The sequence below is a fragment of the Phyllostomus discolor genome, chromosome 12, assembly GCF_004126475.2.
Source record: "Phyllostomus discolor isolate MPI-MPIP mPhyDis1 chromosome 12, mPhyDis1.pri.v3, whole genome shotgun sequence".
Classification (NCBI taxonomy): domain Eukaryota; kingdom Metazoa; phylum Chordata; class Mammalia; order Chiroptera; family Phyllostomidae; genus Phyllostomus; species Phyllostomus discolor.
Window position 1 is genome coordinate 48,850,661 of NC_040914.2, and position 17,334 is coordinate 48,867,994.

The 17,334-nt window shown below is 61.4% G+C and overlaps 1 protein-coding gene across 2 annotated transcripts in view; it reads right to left on the reverse strand.

Annotated features, from left to right (window-relative positions):
- ZNF423 (zinc finger protein 423) overlaps positions 1 to 17,334 on the reverse strand; it is a 247,992-nt gene that overhangs the window by 168,720 nt on the left and 61,938 nt on the right. The window contains exon 1 of one of the 2 annotated variants that reach the window (XM_036013513.1): positions 1,281 to 1,287. The exons of the other annotated variant lie outside the window; for it this stretch is intronic. The gene's annotated coding sequence lies outside the window, so the exon portion shown is untranslated. Of the gene's footprint in view, positions 1 to 1,280; positions 1,288 to 17,334 lie in introns of those variants that run through there. 2 annotated transcript variants of the gene reach the window in all.

Consider the following 17,334-nt stretch of genomic DNA (forward strand, 5'->3'; position numbering starts at 1 on the left):
CCTGTGGCTGACCGCGGAAATGCCTGGGGTCCTCCGGAGAACGTCTCCCGGTTGTCAGGAATTCTAGAACCGGAGGCCAGCACGATTGGCGGGAACAGAACGGCCATCTCTTCCCTCAGACCAGACCTTCCAATGCACTTGCCTCGGGGTGCCCCAGGGACCCCAGAAGGGACAGGTGACCTTAGACCCGCTCAGCAGAGGGCAAACTGAGGCTCAGCCGGGTGAGACGGCCCACCCGGACACTCGGGGCACGGTGGACCAATGGCCTGCCGTTATGCAAATGGTAGGGGGAGCTGGGAGGGGCTGCGTAAGGGGAGGGGGCCAAACGTCCAACCCCTTTACACAGTGGCCACACAAAACAGCGAGGCACAGCCCAGGCACATCAGCTGGGGTTTTTTTTATAAAAAGAAGGAAATGCACACTTTTATGTGAACTCTCCCTGGATTACTAAAGGTTGATGTCAAGTTTTACGATAACAGTGTGGGCCAAACAACAGACCCTGGAGGGCTGGAGGCAGCCTGGGGGAGGGGGCAGGGGTGGCCTTTGCCGTGGGACAGGCCCAGAAAGAGCCACCAGGGCCCCTCAGGCCTGGAGCGAGGTGGGGAGGTGCGCTGGGCACTGAGGAAAGTGTTCCTTCTCTGGGGATTGATGACCCAAGTTCAAGCCCACTCCTGTGCGGCCTCCGTTACTGACACCCGGGAGCCTCAGTTTCCTCACCTGGAAAATGGGTGGGACATCACCTCCTGTGCAGGTGCGGGGGCTCCCGATGGGGGCCGCCTTCCAGGCGACCTCACCTCTGGTCCCTGCCACACAGGCCCTGGCTGGCAGTAAGTGCCCCAAAAGCTGGAGCCATAACAGATAAATATTCCACATCTGTAGCCGGTCAAGAAACATTTACTGAGCACCTACTATGTGCCGGTGCTGTGAGCACCTGCCGAGCAAACTCTGGGCTCAGCTCCCCCCCAGGGCACACCCAAGGGAGGAGGCAGCAGCTTCCCGGAGCTGTCTCCCAACTCCGCCGGGTGAGCAGGGAGCGGACTGGGAAGACGGCGGATGGAGGGAGGCACGCAGGGAGGCGCAGAGCGGGAAGGGGAGACAAAGCCATCGCACACACCCCCGTCAAAAAGGAGAAAATTCTGTTTCTCCAGCGAGTCCGCAGTGCCGCTCCTCCGAGCCTCACGATCTTAATAAACCCGACCTCGCCGCACGCCGTAATGAAGAACAGTGGGACAAAGCCACCCTGGGACCGTGAAAATTGTGCGCAGTTACCTCCCCGTGACCTCCCGAGGCTGTGACCACGCTGCCCTCGCCTCGCTGTCGTGTTTTGTCTCCGATGGCTGCTGGGAAGGAGGAGATGCAGGCGCAGACCGAAGGGAGGCGGGGGGGCGGCCGGCGGGGCAGCGTGGGGAGCTCGATAAATCCAGCTAATTTGTGGCCAGCGCCGGGGCCTGGCGAGCCTAATTGCTCCAGGAGAGGCTGTTGGGGTGCCAACCACCCCCTGACGGCTGCAGCAGAGAGAGGAGCCCCGTGGGGGTAAGAGGAGGGGGCAAGGAAGGGGCATGTAACCCCAAGACAGGACCAGGGGCCAGGCTGAGGAGCCCAGGGCCACGCTGAGGCCGCCCTCTCTGGGCGGGGGCTGCCCACCCTACACGGGAAGACGCGGACTCGGAGCAGAAGGGCTTAGAGCAGCGGACCTGAGCGGCCAGCGGCCGGGCCGGAGGCAGGCCCGGGGGTACCACGCCAGTGTTACCTCCACACCAAGGAAGCAGCTCCGTCTGCTTTAGATGCTGGGATCGCACAGAGCGAGCGTTCCGGCAGGTCCGCCATAGAACAGAGACGGGGTGGGTCCCCCGAGAACCGCTCCTCGCCCACCTCAGCCTCTCACAAGCCCTGCCAGCCTTCTGCTGATGTCCCCCCGGCCCCCGAGAGGGTGCTGAGCCCCACAGGTGGGCTGTAAGGTCTCCAGAAACCACAAGGCCAAGGGTGCAGACAGCACCTTCGAGGGGCCTCAGCAGACACACGTCAGCCCACAGACAGGCTGCCCCGCCCCGGTGGATGGATTTAAGGGGGGAGGGCACTGGGTCCACACCCCCCAATGAAAGCAAGGCCCACCGGATGCCTAGGACTCAACAGACACATCTCCACACAAGTAGGAGCGGGGACCTCCAGAGGACTACCCGCAGACCAAAGGTCAAGTGGGCAGCGCAATGGAAACTTCCAGACCCGCCCCAGGGGCCCGGCAGCCTCCTCCACCTCGGACGCCCCATGGTGACCTCCGTGCGCCCCCACCCACCCCCCACTCCACCCCCGCGCCTCCTCAGCCGCCACTTAACTCCGCTTTCAAACAGCTCGCGATGGTCCTCCGTCAACACGAAGCAGAAACCTTTTATTAAATGCTGCTAATTTTTTATTGATCACACTGTGAATCATTTCATTTCCCATTACCACAAGCGCCTCCTCTCAGGGCCGCTCGCGACGGTTTCTCCATTCACTCGCCAGCAACGTGTCACTGTTAATCAGTTCTCCGGTTCCGCGGCCCTCAAAAACGAGAAGGCAGGCTATACCTGGATCGTGACTGCTTTTGTTTAAGAAAAAAAAAAAAAGTTTCCACCCAGAGAAGGTTATTATGTTTGGAATACATATGCATGAATCCAATGAAATTCCTCCCTGACTCTAACCCACGTTAGCATTAGCTTTCATAATTTTTTTAGGTTTATTTTCACGGAAAGGCTGCTCATAATTATGGCTCGCGTGCTCTCCCAAAACACTTATGTTACTAAAGTGTGAAATGTCTTCTAACACGAAGACAGATCTCTGGGAAGTAATTACAGAAATGCATTCAGGGGCAATAATTCTGTATTAGCTGTCAGCAGCAGGCCCCCTCTGAAAGGCACTTGTTACGGAGGAATTATTTGAGCCGCCGCCGAAGGCATGGCGGGCAGGCCCGTCGGCGGGGCTGCGCCCGACCAGACACCTGGGCTCCCTCATCAAGGGTCAAATTAAGTTGAAATCGTTACTTTGAAGCCGAGCGAGCGCGTACCTGGCTGTCTATTGTGGAGACGCGTCTGAGACGCACTGGAGCGCGACGTGGCCGCCCCGTCCCCAGCGTGGCGCAATTACCCCGGGCCTCACAATGCCGCTGCCGGGAGCTTGTCACAATAGGGAGAGGGGAGGTGGCGGGGTGTCTATTAAATGCTAACTCATGTCACCAAACAGAATATTCAAGAATTATAAATTGCCGAGATGCTCCGAGGCTGACCCCCTTGCGGTAAGAGGAGCCCGGGATATTATCAGGGAAGCAAGAAGATTTGCATCAGAAGCAGGAAAGGGTTCTGTGGGGGACCCACGGGGACGCAGCTGAGAGAACGGGGGGCGGGGGGGGGGCCAGTGGCCACAGGAAGTGCAATGGGGGTCTGGGCAGCCATGCCAGCTCCGTCGGGGGCAGAGAGGCGGCCTAGAAGAGGACGGGTGGGCGCAGCGTCGCCATGGGGACTGTGGAGACACCTACACTGCTACCTGAGCTTTGTCCCGAGGACTTGCCATGACCTTGGCTCAGTCCAGCGGCCTCCAGGCTCTGAGCCTCAGTTTCCCCAACTGTAACAAACCTCCTGCATCAGCACTGCAAGGGCAGAGGGCCTCGCCAGGTCCCGCGGGTCCCACCGACACCACAGGGGGCCCGCCGAGACCGCTGCCAGCCCTTGCTCCCCCAGCTCTAACAGGGACACGCTGAGGGCCGACGCCCGGGCTGCCCCTGCTGACACAGGAGGAGGGAAACCCTGAGTGGGGCTTCATCCGTCTGCTCACTCGCTGTCGTTTCCAAAGAGACAGGTGCCTCCTGAGACAGCTCAGAGCAAAGGGCGGGGGGGCTACTCCCAAACAGCCCGGGCGGAGCTGCCCTGGGCAGGGCTAGGATCGGCTGTCCCACGCTGGCCACGGCCCCAACCTCCCCCATCTCCCATTCAGGTGCCCTTGGGGCTGGCCTCACCTCTGAGCGACCAGGACAGGCCCGTGACCCAGACCTGGCCCGTCAGGGATGGAGTGGGGCCTGTGTGTGGTGCGAAGACACCACCCTCAGACGGGGAGGGAAGAACCACTGGGAAGGAAGTCACTAAGGTGAAGGCAGGGACAGCAGAGCTGATGGCCAGAAGGACATTGGAGCCGCGCTCGCAGGCCGCTGTGAGAATACCCACCCCACAGTCATCTGTCACAGCAAAGCAGGAGGAGAAGAAGAAGGAGAAAGAAGGAGAAAGGAGGAGGAAGAGAAGGAAGAAGAAGAAGAGGAGGAGGAAGAAGAGAGAGAGGAAGAAGAGGAGGAAGAGGAGGAAGAGAAGGAAGAAGAAGAAGGAAGAAGGGAGAAAAAAGAAGAAGAAGAAGAACTAGACAGCATCCACACTTCCAGGAACAGGAGACGGAGAGCGAAACCGTGGAACATTCCGGGGGGGACACCGTCAGCAGGCAGAGCTGCGAGACAGAGCAGCGAGGATGAGCCCTCCGAGCAGGGCGCTGGGGGGACAGGGGCGGACGGGGAGCTACACGGGCGATCCGTGCACTGCCCGACACGGAAGGGCAGGTGCTCCCTGCCTGTTACTTTTACCCATCTGAATTATTTTATGATTGAAAACAACTATTGATGAGCCATTGAAAGTGTTGACATAGTTCAACGTTTTATAAGGACAAATGGAGAATGAATTGGGGGATTTTAGATGGAGAAGGCTCCCCAGAAAAAGTCGATCCAATCCACAGCTTTTTATCAGAATCTAAGGCCGAGAGAATGTCCCCGGACCATGTGGCGAGTTAGCGGCGGAGCCAGGGCCAGTGCTCCGTGGGCTGATCCCATCTCAGCCTTGAGCTCCTTACCCCCAAAGACTAGGGTGACGGGGGTGGGGGGGGACGGGAGGAGGGTCCGGGAGGGAGGGGGGCTCCTGGCTGGAGAAAATCAGTGGTCTCCAAGGATCTGCTGTCTGTTTTATCACTGCGAACCCAGCACTAAACCAGTGCCTGGCACATAGTAGGTGCATAATAACTACGTGCTGAGTGAATGGATGGACAGACAGAGATTCAGATGGACTGAGGTCGCGCCCATCCATTCCGAAAGGAAGGCAGGTCCTCTTGGACAACACCCCGTTGCCCAACAACACGCCAAGGTAGCTATTTTTAAGCGAATGCAGATTTTCTACTTTCACGTCTTCAAAAAAAAAAAAACATGATCCAACTCTGACTTCTCACCAATTTCCTGACCCCCCTGTGGGGGAGCTGAGCCTGCGAGCCACGGCTGAGTCTGGAAAAAACACCTTTGGGGAGACGAGAATGGAACTCGGTCTGGTTTAAGGAGGAATCAGGTACTGCCGAACGGGCATCCCTGGCCCCCTCCGTGAGCCACACGCAGGATGGAAAAAATGACACGGACTCTCTCCCTGGGACGGCGTCTGACCGCCGTGCCGAGGGAAGGAGCCGGTTGCTAGGAGATCTCATCAGGCAGGCCCGGTCTCACCTGTTGCAGGCAAGATTCGGCCAGCATGGGCACTCCAAACTGTGTCTGGAAACCCTCCCAACCAGGTCCCGTCTCTGGGCAGGAAGGAGCACCCCCTTGTTGGCACCCACGGTGGCCTCCTGTCCTGTGAGGTGGGTGCCGTGCCAGCCTCACGCACGGACGGGCAGATCCAGAGAAGGAAGGTCGCACGGCCAGAGAACGACGGAGCAGGGATGCCAGCCTCCAAGAGACCAGGGCTCCGGGCTCTGAGCTCCCCAGGGTTCACCCTCTAGTGCAGAAAGGGGTGGGCAGTGACCTCGAGGCCCCAGCAAAGAGGGACGTGACCACAGCCAGCAGCCTTCCACGTGGACGAGGCCGGGGTTCCACGGCGTCCAGGGGCTGCCATCCCACGTCCACGGCCGTAAGTAAACAGACGAGGCAGGTGGAAGGTCGCCTCCCTCTTCAGCCAAGGCACCCCCCCAGCAGGGCAACCCACGGCACCAAGATCCACCAGCCACAGACCCCGGGGCGTGAGGTCCCGGGAGAGATCCCCGCCGAGCAGGGCTCAGGGACCTCGGCGCATACCGGACAGACGGGGCGGGGCCAGCCCAGAAGTGCCCCCGTGCAGGCTCTGCCCTGGCTGCCGGCAGGAGCCCAGCTTCCCTGACGTCGGGCGAACACCCAGGCAGACGGTGGTCCCGCCCAGCTTTTCCCCCCCGGGAACTGCTTCTACCTCCCGAGGATGTCTTCCCCACAAAGTGAGGCTCTGCTGTCCTTTCTGACGACGGAGACATCGGCGACGGGTGTGGAAGATGCGACCCACACCGGCAAGTGTGAAGGGTCAAGTCCACCTGAAGCCGCCCCCGCGGAGGCCCGCACTGCGCCGACTGCGGTGAACAAGGCCGCACGGTCACGGACGCACGCACCCCCGGTTTTACCAGAACGGCCGCACGCCGGTCAGTCACCTCGTCACACTCCGCTGGAGTGTGGCGGGAGCCTCTCCCAGGAGTTGGTTACGAGAGCCGGCCTATCAGGCGGCCTCTGAGGGACCTGCACAGACCCAAGCTCCTGGGCAGAGGGGCAGCCGTCCCAGGAAACGGGGCGGGAGGGGTGGCATTCTTCTGTCTCAGAAAAGGCCCCCTGGCAACTGGCTTCGCCTCAGACGCCCATGAAACACAAGACTCTCCAGGTGTGCGTCCGCGTCTGCAGGTGCAGGGCAGAGGGCCACCCGGGGCAGCCTCACCTGCACGGAGGCCCCGTGACCATGCAGGGGACCTGCCAGCAGCCCTTTTCTGACTGCGGGGCCCGGGAACCTGTATTTAACCAGCCTCGGTATCTCCGTCCCCATGTCCTGCCCTGATGTCCTTAAAACAGGATTGCAATTCTGATTCTCCATCTCAACCCTGCGGCCACCTCCCTGGGCCAGAAGGCTGACCATGACCCCCCAGGAAAAGCACCTGCTTCGAGCATCAGCACGGAGTCGGATCTGCGGGTGGGGGGGGGGTACCCGCGGGCCCCATCTCTGGGTGTCACTCGCACGTGTGCACAGGCACACCCGTGTGCACACTCAGCCTCACTTCCTGCTCTGGGGGAGTTGCGTCCGCATGGATCCCAAGAAAAGCTGACAAATTCCCACTGTGGACACACTCGACCACCAGCTTCCCTTCCTCCCTCCTCCACCCAAGAGCAAAAGAGGCATGTCCCCTCCCAGGCATGAAGCCGGGAGGCTTCCTGGGATTCGTCACTAACAGCTGAACACGCCAAAGTCATCCCCGCCCTCCGGGGGCCACGCCGGCAGGGTTTCCAGGAAGCCCCCGCATTCTTCTGTCCTTGGGGGAGCGCAGGTGGGGGCGGCGCGTTGGACGTTTCTGGGAAGCGGGCTCCCCTGGGGCGCACCTTCCCCCCTCTGCCAGCTGCCGGCTCTGAATCACGGACGACAGCACCGGCGGCCACAGGAAGGAGGCCCGGGCCTCCGGGGCCGGCCCCCCACTCCTCTCTCCAGCGGACAGGCCCACTCGTTCTCGGACATTCAGTGAGATGTGCAACACGCCCGGGGCTGTCCCAGGACGCGGCGGCAGGAAGGGGGCGGGCACGCCCTCTCGGTCAGGGTGAAAGGCGGCAGAAACGTAGGGAGACGAAATCCCGTCCTCCAACAACCTGCGCTCTGAAAGCACGGAAGCGGTGATGGGGCAGGGCGAGGCCAGCTCCAGCAGGGGTGCGGGCGGGGGCTGAGGGGGGGGGGGCTGGGCCGCAGAGAGCGGGAAGGAAGCAGGGGCGCGGCACGCGGGACCGGAGGTGACGGGCAGTCGGGTCCCTTCCCAGGACGGAAGCAGGCCAGTGTGCGTCCAGCACGGATCTAGGGAGCGCGGGGCCTGAGGATGGCCCGGGCACGCGGTCAGGTTCTGACTCGGTGTGACCGGGCGGGAGCTCGGAAGAGCGCCCGTGTCCAGGTTCAAGGCGAACGCGGGGAGTCCAGACGGAGGACAGACTGGAGGTGAAAGTGCGCAAGGAGGGCCCGTTTCAGCGCCTCTGCTCCACGCCTCCAGCCGGTCAAACCTCAGCGACAGGCACCTCGAACGCCAGCGTGCCGTGCGGGGAAGATGCCCGCCCCACTCTGTGTGCAGGGCGGCGGCCCGGGCCCGGGCTGAGAGGTCAGGCCCGGCTTCAGAGCCCACAGCCAGGGGCGGTTTCTGATTGACCGCTGCATCTCAGCCCTGGAAGGATGCATGTGCCCCCCGGGCGGGGGGGGGTGGCCAGAGTTCGAGCAGCAAACAGGCAGCAGACAAAGGACAGCAAGTTCGTCTCTGGACCCCAGTTCTGCCCACCAGGCTCGCTGGCCCGTGTCAGGGTGCGGGGCCTACAACCACAACCGTGCAGCCATGGCATCCAGCCTGGCGCACGAGTCATTCACTCAGGAACCCAAAGCCCGGGCCCACGTGGCGGTGACAGAGCCCGGGAAGGCAGCTGGAACCGGTGGCCTGGGGCAGCACCCGCTTCCGCAGACCCCAAGGCACAGCCACACACCAGGGGCCAGAGTCCGAGGCCCTGCCCACACCCTGCCCTGCAGGGCCCAGGCCCGGTGGGCACTAAGCAGCCCTCGTGAGGACGCTGCAACGCCCTCTCCCACCTGCACAGCTTGCCCGCCTTCTCGGCCCCCACACCTGCTGTCTGACAGACCTGGGGGCCAGGGGTCCCCATCAGACCAGGGGCCCCCATGTGACCATGACAACATCATCAGAAAACTCTAGCCCTGTACATCTCTCAGTGCATCTCGTCCCTCCAAGGGGGGCAGGAGGAGGGTGGGAAGCCCTCCACAGACACGGAGGGCCTGTTCTGGAAGGTCACGGGGTCGGACCAGACCCCGCAGGGCCAGCGAGGAGGAGGAGGAGGAGGAGCAGCATCCTGCGCCCACTCATCCCAGGGATGGAGAGTGTGGCTTTGGCCTCAGACCAGCTGCAGGTGCGTCCCTGACTCACCACCTACGAGCTGTGTGGCCCTAGGCCCGTCACTCACCCTCCCTGCACCTCCGTGTCTTCCTCGGGCTGGGGACACGGCAGTGGACAGAACCGACAGGATCTACTAGGTGACAAGGAAGGAAGTGTCAGAAAAGGCTCCGGAGGTGACCATGAACGGCAGAGACCTGACACGGGTCAGCAGGGGAAGGTGAGGAAGGGGGCTGCCGGCGGAGGGCGCACCTGGTGCCGAGGCCCTGGGCGGGAGCCTGGGCGGGAGCCTGCTCGGAAAGCTCAGGAGTTGACAGGTCGGCGTGACCAGGGGCAGGCCAGGCCAGGTGGGCTTTATAAAGCCAGGCCGGGTGTCCCAGCAGGAACACTGCTCCCCGCCCCCTTGCCCCATCCTCTTTCAGTTCCAGAAGCACTCAAGACCTCTCCACATCGATTGGCTTTGTCTCCTGACACCCCGTCTGATGGGAGCTCCCGGAGGGCAGGAATCCCCACCGCGTCATCGATTTTTCCCCAACGCCTGGCCTCGTGGAGGGTCTCCGTTGTGCTTGTTTCATTAAGTAGTTATTGGCATTCAGTAAGTGCTCAATAAATGTGGTGATGGGGGCCGTCACTGGGGGCTAGGCAGCACGGGAAGGAGATGAGCCTCCCGTCCTTGGAGGCATTCAAGCAGAGCCTGGGAGAACACCCGTTGGGGACTCTGGTCACCAGGAGGGCTGGAAGACTCTGGGCTTCCAGGGTCTCCCCCCACTCCGAGAGCTGCTCAGCGCCCAGGGACGGCCAGTCAGAAGTCAGCTGTGCCTGGGTTTCTGGAGCTCGGGAGGGTTATCAGCATCACAAAATGCAGCCCCTCAGGCGGCTACACCAGAGACTTGATCGTGATGGGGGCTGGGGATGCAGGGGAGAGGGCAGAAGGAAGGAAAAAACTTTTTTGCCAATACTGCGCCTTGAGTGCCAGGCAGAATGGACTCCAATCCTCCCTCAAAGCCCCCCTGGGCAGGGCACCTCCTGCAGACAATTGCAACTCTGGCCGCAGGGTCCGAGTCCCTTTGTGCTCACTAATTTCTCACTCGGGGTTTTGAGCTACTTATTTCTAGAACAAAACGCTGGCTCGCTGCAGCAGCCATCCAGTGCAGCCATCTTCCCGGGGACAATCTTCCCGGGGGTGCAATCCTCCTGGGAGAGGCCCGCCCTCTCCCCCCTCCACCCCTGCTCCGTAGGAGCGGGAGGGAGGCATGAAAAGCCCCCTAAAACAGGTGGGTGGAAGTGGTGTGGCCGAGCCCTGCCCCCACCAAGCACTGGGTCTCATCCCCAGCTCCTGGAGCCAGAATGCAAGAGAGGGCTCCACAGGGGTCTTGGAGACCCAAGACTTCAGGGCTGGCCAGAGACACCAGGGACGGGGGTCCAGCGGCAGAGGCTCCCCGACTGCTCCCTCCCGGGCAGGATGGCCTGCCTTCCCCCTTTCTATCATCTCCTTCCAGTGCGCAGGGACGACGCTTCCTGCCTCCTCCCGGCCGCCTTCCCGGGGAAGAGCTCAGATCCCAGCGACGGTCCCTCTCTGCTCTCTGAGGACACCTATCGAGGGTGGAACCCGGCTCTTCCTAATCATCCTTCCCAGACATGGCTAATGACGAGCCTCTCTCGCTAATGGAAAAACACACGCAGGCACACATTGGGGCTGCTGTAATTAAGCCTGTGACGCGTGGAGTTGGAGGGAAATCAAATTTATTTACATGCTGTTCCGTCGCTGGTGAGGCAGAAGCGTGGGGCAGGCTTCTAAGGAACCCTGGTTTCCAGGGGCGCTCTTTGGGGCCTCCTCCCCTCTACACACACTTTGCAAATTGCAGTTGGTTAAAATAATAAAAATAAGAAGAAAAGACGAAGAAGAAGAAGCTGCCATTCTTAGGGTTGAGTTCTCGCCTGTAACTCAGATTAATCCTTGAGTTGCGAGGCTCAGAGAAATAAAGCCTCTGAAAGACATCGGTTCTGAGCAGCAGGGAGCGCGACGCCTAGCGTGGCCGGGCACCTGCCACCCGCCGGACCGAGGCACTCAGCAGATCACAGGTGCACGCAGCCAAGGACAGCCTGCCTGGGACGAGATTAGGAGGTGGCCCCAAAGGAACTGGTGAGTGGCCACCGGAGGCAGAAATGATGGCGGAGGGGCAGGGCTAGACAAAGCCAGCGGTCAGGTCAGAGGTGAAAGAAAAAATAGGGGGGGGGGGGGGGGCGGGCAAGCAAACTCGGCTCGTAAGCAAGACCACAGCAGAGCCCACAGGGTGACTGCAAGGCCTCAATGTCCACGCTGTCCACTGCTGGCCGCCTCCTCCACTGTCTGTGTCTGCAGCTGTGTGCGGGAAAGACCCCGGCCCAGGGTGTCCAGGGCCAGGCATGCACATCCCGCAGTCTGTGGGTCCCCCGCTCCCGAGGCTGCACTGTGGCGGGAAGGAGGCCGGTCCAGCTCTCAGCCAGAGCCAGGAGGGCTGGCCGGGGCCCTCGGCGCCACCCAGGGATCCTTCCCACACCCTCTGCTTCTGAGAGCCAGGCAAGCCTCAGCCGCTGGCCGCTGGCGTCCTTTATCCAGTCAGGACGAGGAGAGGCCACCCTCTCTGGGAGATTTCTCGGTCCGCCCGCAGACAGAGCTTCGTGTGAGGGTGTCGCCAATGGTGCGGCCACCGTGGAAACCAGTGTGGTGCTCCCTCAGCACAGCAAGCAACACAGTGTCCATCAGCGGATGACGTCTTGGCCCGATGCGGTCTGTCCATACGACGGAGTGCCGTCCAGCCCCCAGACGGAGGGAGAGGCTGACACGCAGCAACAGGTTGGAGCCCCGACAGTGTCACGCCGAGTGAAACAAACCAGACACCCATCTACCAGCACTGTGCGACTCCACTTACACGAGGTCCCAAGAGCAGTCGAGTTCAGAGACAGACATTAGAATGGTGGTTGACAGGGGCGGGGGGCACGGGGTGGGGGTGGGGGCCGAGCAGCAAATGGTTATGGGGACAGAGTGCCAGTGTGGGAAGGTATGGAAGTTCTGGAGGTGACAGTGGCGATGGGCACACAACAGGGTGGATGTGCTCGGTGTCACTGAATTGTGCACTTGAAAATGGTCAACGGCCTGGCTGGTGTGGCTCAGTGGGGTGAGCGTCAGCTTGCGAATCAAAAGGTCACAGGTTCGACTCCCAGTCAAGGCACACGCCTGGGTTGCGGGCCAGGTCCCCAGTTGGGGGTGTGGAAAAAGCTACCGATCGATGTTTCTCTCTCACACTGATGTTTCTCTCCCTTTCTTTCTCCCTCCCTTCCCCTGTCTCTAAAAATAAATTTTAACCTGACTGGTGTGGCTCAGTGGATTGAGCACCAGACAGCGAACCAAAGGGTCGCCAGTTCGATTCCCAGTCAGGGCACATGCCTGGGTTGTGGGCCAGGTCCCCAGTAGGGGGTGCATTGAGGAACAACCACACATTGATGTTTCTCTCCCTCTCTTTCTCCCTTCTTTCCTCTCTCTCTAAAACTAAATAAAATCTTTCAAAAATAAATAAAAATAAAATTTAAACATCCTTTTAAAAAAGAAAATGGTCAAATGTAAATTTTGTTATTACTCAATATATGTATTTTACCACAATTTTAAAAGTTTCAGTGGGAAAAATTGTAAAATGCTGAAAAAAAAAAATGGTATAGCAGGCATAGGCAAAAAAAACTCAAGCAGACGCCATGATATTAATATGACAAAAATGCAATCTGGAGCAAATGCCATGAAATAAGACAATGAGAGTCGTTTTCTATTTTAAAAGCGTCAGCGAAGGTCTGCAGCCCCGGAAGGCCGTACATCCCCAATCAGGGGGAGAGGATGGTGCAGGCTTCCCCGGCTTCTGTCGCGGGCCCCCTGGTCCCGGCCCGAGAGAGGCTTGCACGGGCGGGAAGACACCTGCGCGGCGGTCCCACCGAGCGCGTCCTCGTCCTGAATCAGCACCCCTTTCACCCCCACTTTCCGCAAGTCTCGGGGCCTCCAGAGCAAGCCCCAGGCTCGGAATGACCCCCCTTCCTCTGAGCGTCGAGGTTTTGCGCCGTGAAGGACCCGGGAAGCCCAAAGCGCTGCAGGCCGGGGTGACCTGGTAGGTGGCTGCTGTTCTCCAAGCGAGGACCCAAGACCCGCGCGCAAGTGGCAGGGATTCCTCTGCTTCGGGGCCAAAGAACTACAGCCCCCAGCGCCCCACACGGAGCCCCGCCCTGCGGAGCCCCGCCCCCTCGAAGCCCCCGCTCTAGGTCCGTGACCTCCTTCCCGCTTCACACTCCAGCAAGGACCCCTGGCTCAGTGTTACAGATGGGGAAACTGAGGCCCAGAGATGTCCAGTGACTAAGCTACGGTCCCAGGCAGGGGGCAGACGTGGGACTCGAATCTATGACCCGGCAGACTCCAGGGCCCAGTGCTGAACTGTCGGGCTAGGGTGCCCTTCACGGCGGGGAATGCAGGGGGGGCCTGGGAAAGCGGGACCCGGAGGGGCGGAGGCGGGCTCAGGCCCACCAAGCCCGCGCCCCGCAAGTCTCACTGGCCCCCTCGGAGAGGTGCGAGCGCCCAGTCCCCCGGGCACAATCTGTCTGACCCGACAGACGGGGAGGCAGGCGGCAGGGGTTTTGCTCTCCTCCGCCACTGACAACAAAGGGAGCCGGAGCAACTCGGGAAGGGGTGGAGGCAGCCACGAGTCGCACCGCAAGTTCCCACCGAGTGAGACCTCACCCCTCGGCCCGGGAGCAGCCAGGCCCCCGAAGGGCCCTCGGACCCGGCCCTCGGCCCCGAGGTTCCAGCCGCGCCAGGACACAGCCTGCCTGCCCTGAAGTCCGCGCAGCCTTCCCGCCCAGCCGCGCACGCGCCCGCCGGCCCGCCGCTCCGCCGCTCTGCCCCCGCTCCTTCCTGCTAATTAATTTGGATGGAGATGTCTGTGAAAGGAGACTTACGTCGGTCCTCCCCGCCGCCCGCGAACCAATTTCCTTACAACAGAACCCATGTTGCCAAAATGAGAAATCCCCTCCTTCTCAGGCCTGTGCCCTTGAAGGCATCTTATTAGAAAAGACCATTTCTTAATTAACATTTTTGATCTTTAATCCATTACACGTCCCTTTAATCCTGCTCGGGGTGCGGCTGGCCCACTTCCGCGGGCGGGCTCTGGCTGCGCGGGGCGGGCGGTTACAGCGTTCAGGGCGCGAGCACAGCTGGGCTCCGCCACGGACGGACTGTGTGCGGCTCCCAGACACCGCCCTGGTCCGGGCGGGGGGGGGCGCACCTCCCAAGCGGAAGCCAGGAAGCGGGGGCTCGGTGCAGACACCCCCGGATGGGCCAGTCTGCAGACGAGAGTTCCTTTCATTAACCCCTGAACCCCACTCTCCTCGCCCCAGAATATTTCCAGCAAGGGGCTGCTTTAGCAGCTCCAGCTCCCGCCAGGCGGGAGAGACGGGAGAGGCGCTAGGCTGCTCTTCCCTCCATTTGCACAAATCCCAGCAACGTGACCCACTCTAGAAGAAGCGCTGGTCCCAGCCAGGTCGTAACGCCCCACTCTGGAAAGCTTTGGGCCTGCCCCACCACCCCCTCCTCCCTGAAAGACCTTCTCACCTGGGTTTTGGGGGCGCTGCCTGTCCTGAGTTTCCCCCACCTCCCTGAGCCCCCAGTGTCCTCACCCCCCTGCAATGCTGGGGTCTCCCTGGGCATGGCCTCCTTTGTTCTGTCTGGGTGCACTGGCTCTCGGGGTGCACCCGTCCAGCTCCCAGTACCAACCACACGCTCGTGACACCCAAATACGCCCCAGTCCCACCCTCCCCCAAGTCCCAGGACCATCCTTCGAGGGCCCACTCAATGTCGGAGAGGCATCTCAAACTCAGGGCCAAGGCCTAGCTCTGCAGCCTCACCGTCACCCCCCGCCCCACCCCGGACGGGCTGCCCCAGGACTCCATCCCACAAAGGGCAACCCCCGCCCCCGGGGCCTCAGAGCCCTCGGTTCCTCTTCTCAGTCCCAACATCCAATCTGAGACCAGTCCTGTTGGGCCCACCTCCAAAAACAAACTTTTTTCTAAAGATTTTATTTTATTTAGTTTTAGAGAGGGAAGGGAGGGAGAAAGAGAAAGAGAAACATCAATGTGCGGTTGCTGGGGGTCATGGCCTGCAACCCAGGCATGTGCCCTGACTGGGAATCAAACCTGTGATGCTTTGGTTTGCAGCCCAAGCTAAATCCACTGAGCTACGCCAGCCAGGGCTTCAAAAACAAACTTTTGACCTGACCTCTTCCCACCTCCTGACTTTGGCCCCATTCCCCCTCATCTCCCCCCTGGTGGAGCCCAGAACAGCCTCACTGCTGCCCCACACAGCTCAGGGGGGTCCCCTCCCCCATTCTCCCAGGTTCCCCTCACTCCGGACCACACCCACAGTGCCCACTGTGACTCGAGGCCCCGCGAGGGCCGCTGCTGCCTGCCTCCCTCCCTCCCTCCGCTCCTGCCCCTCTGCCCTGGGTCAGTGGTGATGCCCCGTCTTCTTTTTCTATTTTTGGGGGGGGTTTTATTATTATTTTTTATTTATGTTTAGACAGAGGGGAAAGAAGAAAGAGAAAGAGAGAAACATCTATGTGAGAGAAACATCAATAAGTTGTCCCTTGCACACATAACCAAACTCACAACCCAGGCCTGTGCCCTGACCGGGAATCACACCGGCAACCTCTCGCCTTGCGGGGATGGTGCCAAACCCACTGAGCCACACCGCCCAGTGTGTGACACTGCTGGTAACACTGCTTACCCCACCCCTGCCGCCTGGCTCGATCCCTCCCCACCACCCCCATCCAGATGACCCTCCCCACCCCAACCACCCCATCCCTCTCTGACTGGCCACCTGCTGGTCACATCCCAGGGGAAACTCGTAGGTATTTATTCGCTTCGCTAGGCATCACCTCCCACACTGGCCTGCACTCGGGGACTGTGTTGGCCCAATTCGCCATGTCGAATGGTGGCCGCACTCAGTGGGTGCTCGGTGACACCTGTGACTGACGGAGTGAAGCCCCTTGGGATCTTGCGAGTGGTGACTCAGGCTCACAGCCGTCACTGGCCACCAGGGAGAGGCCCCACAACAGCAGCACTGAGGGGCATCCAGCAGCAACTGAGAAAGGTGGTTAGACATCCAGTAGGACTTCCTGAGACACTGTCCACCACTGAATAAAGCACAGCCTCAACCTGGATTACTAGGAAGGGAGGGACGGGTCCACAGTGGCAGGGGAGATGGAGCCACTGAGCAGCTGAGGAAGGGGCAGCCAGCACATGGTCCCCCCACAGACCCCCTACCCTGAGGCCAGGACGGGGGCTCGTGGAGAGAGCAAGCACCGGGAGGCATGTGGGAAGGCTTCACAGAGGGCAGGCGTGGGCCGAGCTTGAAGGACGCAGCTCTGGGCAGGTGACGGTGGAGGACAAAGGGCAGTCCAGGGTAGGGACACAGACCAAGCTCAGGTATGGGGTCCGAATGAGGACAGAGGACACAGGCGAGACTCCCATGAGAGGCCGTTGCTGGGACGCGTGAGCCCCCCACCTCAGCCTCAACGCTCCCAGCAAAGTGCTCCAGCGAGGCCCTCCACGGGGACCACGCCATCTCGGCACCACGCCCTCCCCAGGCCACAGTGGCCCCTGGATCTGGTCAGCCGCAGAGCTGGGCCTGGAGCGTGGGGCCCCGACGCGCAGGCCAGTACTCCTGCGGCTCAGTGGTCCCCAGGTTCCCCTTCACCTGCCTTCCAGCTACCGGCTCAGACCTTGACCTGAGTCCCAGCGGACATGGTGCTGCAGGGACAGGTGGAGGCCCTGCCCCCAATGGCGGAGGCCCAGGCCTCAGGCTCTGCCTCCCCCTCCCCAGGCCAGGGTGCAGGGGTGCCAGCCAGCTGTGGGGCCAGGGGGCCGGGGCGCAGGAGTGAGTGGCCCCTGATCCCAGACAACCCCTGAGCAGGGGTCTCCCAGCCAGTAGGTCCCCAGGAACTGGGCTGGGGTGGCACCAGGGAGACCAGGTAGAACGCCTGTGCTGGGGACAGCGTGGCAACCACCCCGCCCCACGCCTGCACACTGGCCATGCCCCACCCTTCACAGTCCCGTGGCCCCTCCCCGACCTGCGGGTTAGACACAGGCCCGGCCCTGGTACGCCGGGGTTGTGGGGTGGGGGCCGTGGCTGGGGACATGCACACTGTAAGGGCCTGGGCTACTATTGCCAGCGTGAGGAACGAAGACACGTATCTTAAATCCCCAGAGTCAGAGTCACAGGCACCTGCCCCGTGAGGAGCCACAGAGGCCACCAGCTGAGGGATCCAGGGGCCGCCAGCCTCTCGGGCTCACTCAGGCAGCCCCCACAGCAACCAGGTCATTCAACGGTCCTTGCTCTCTCTGGGGACAAGC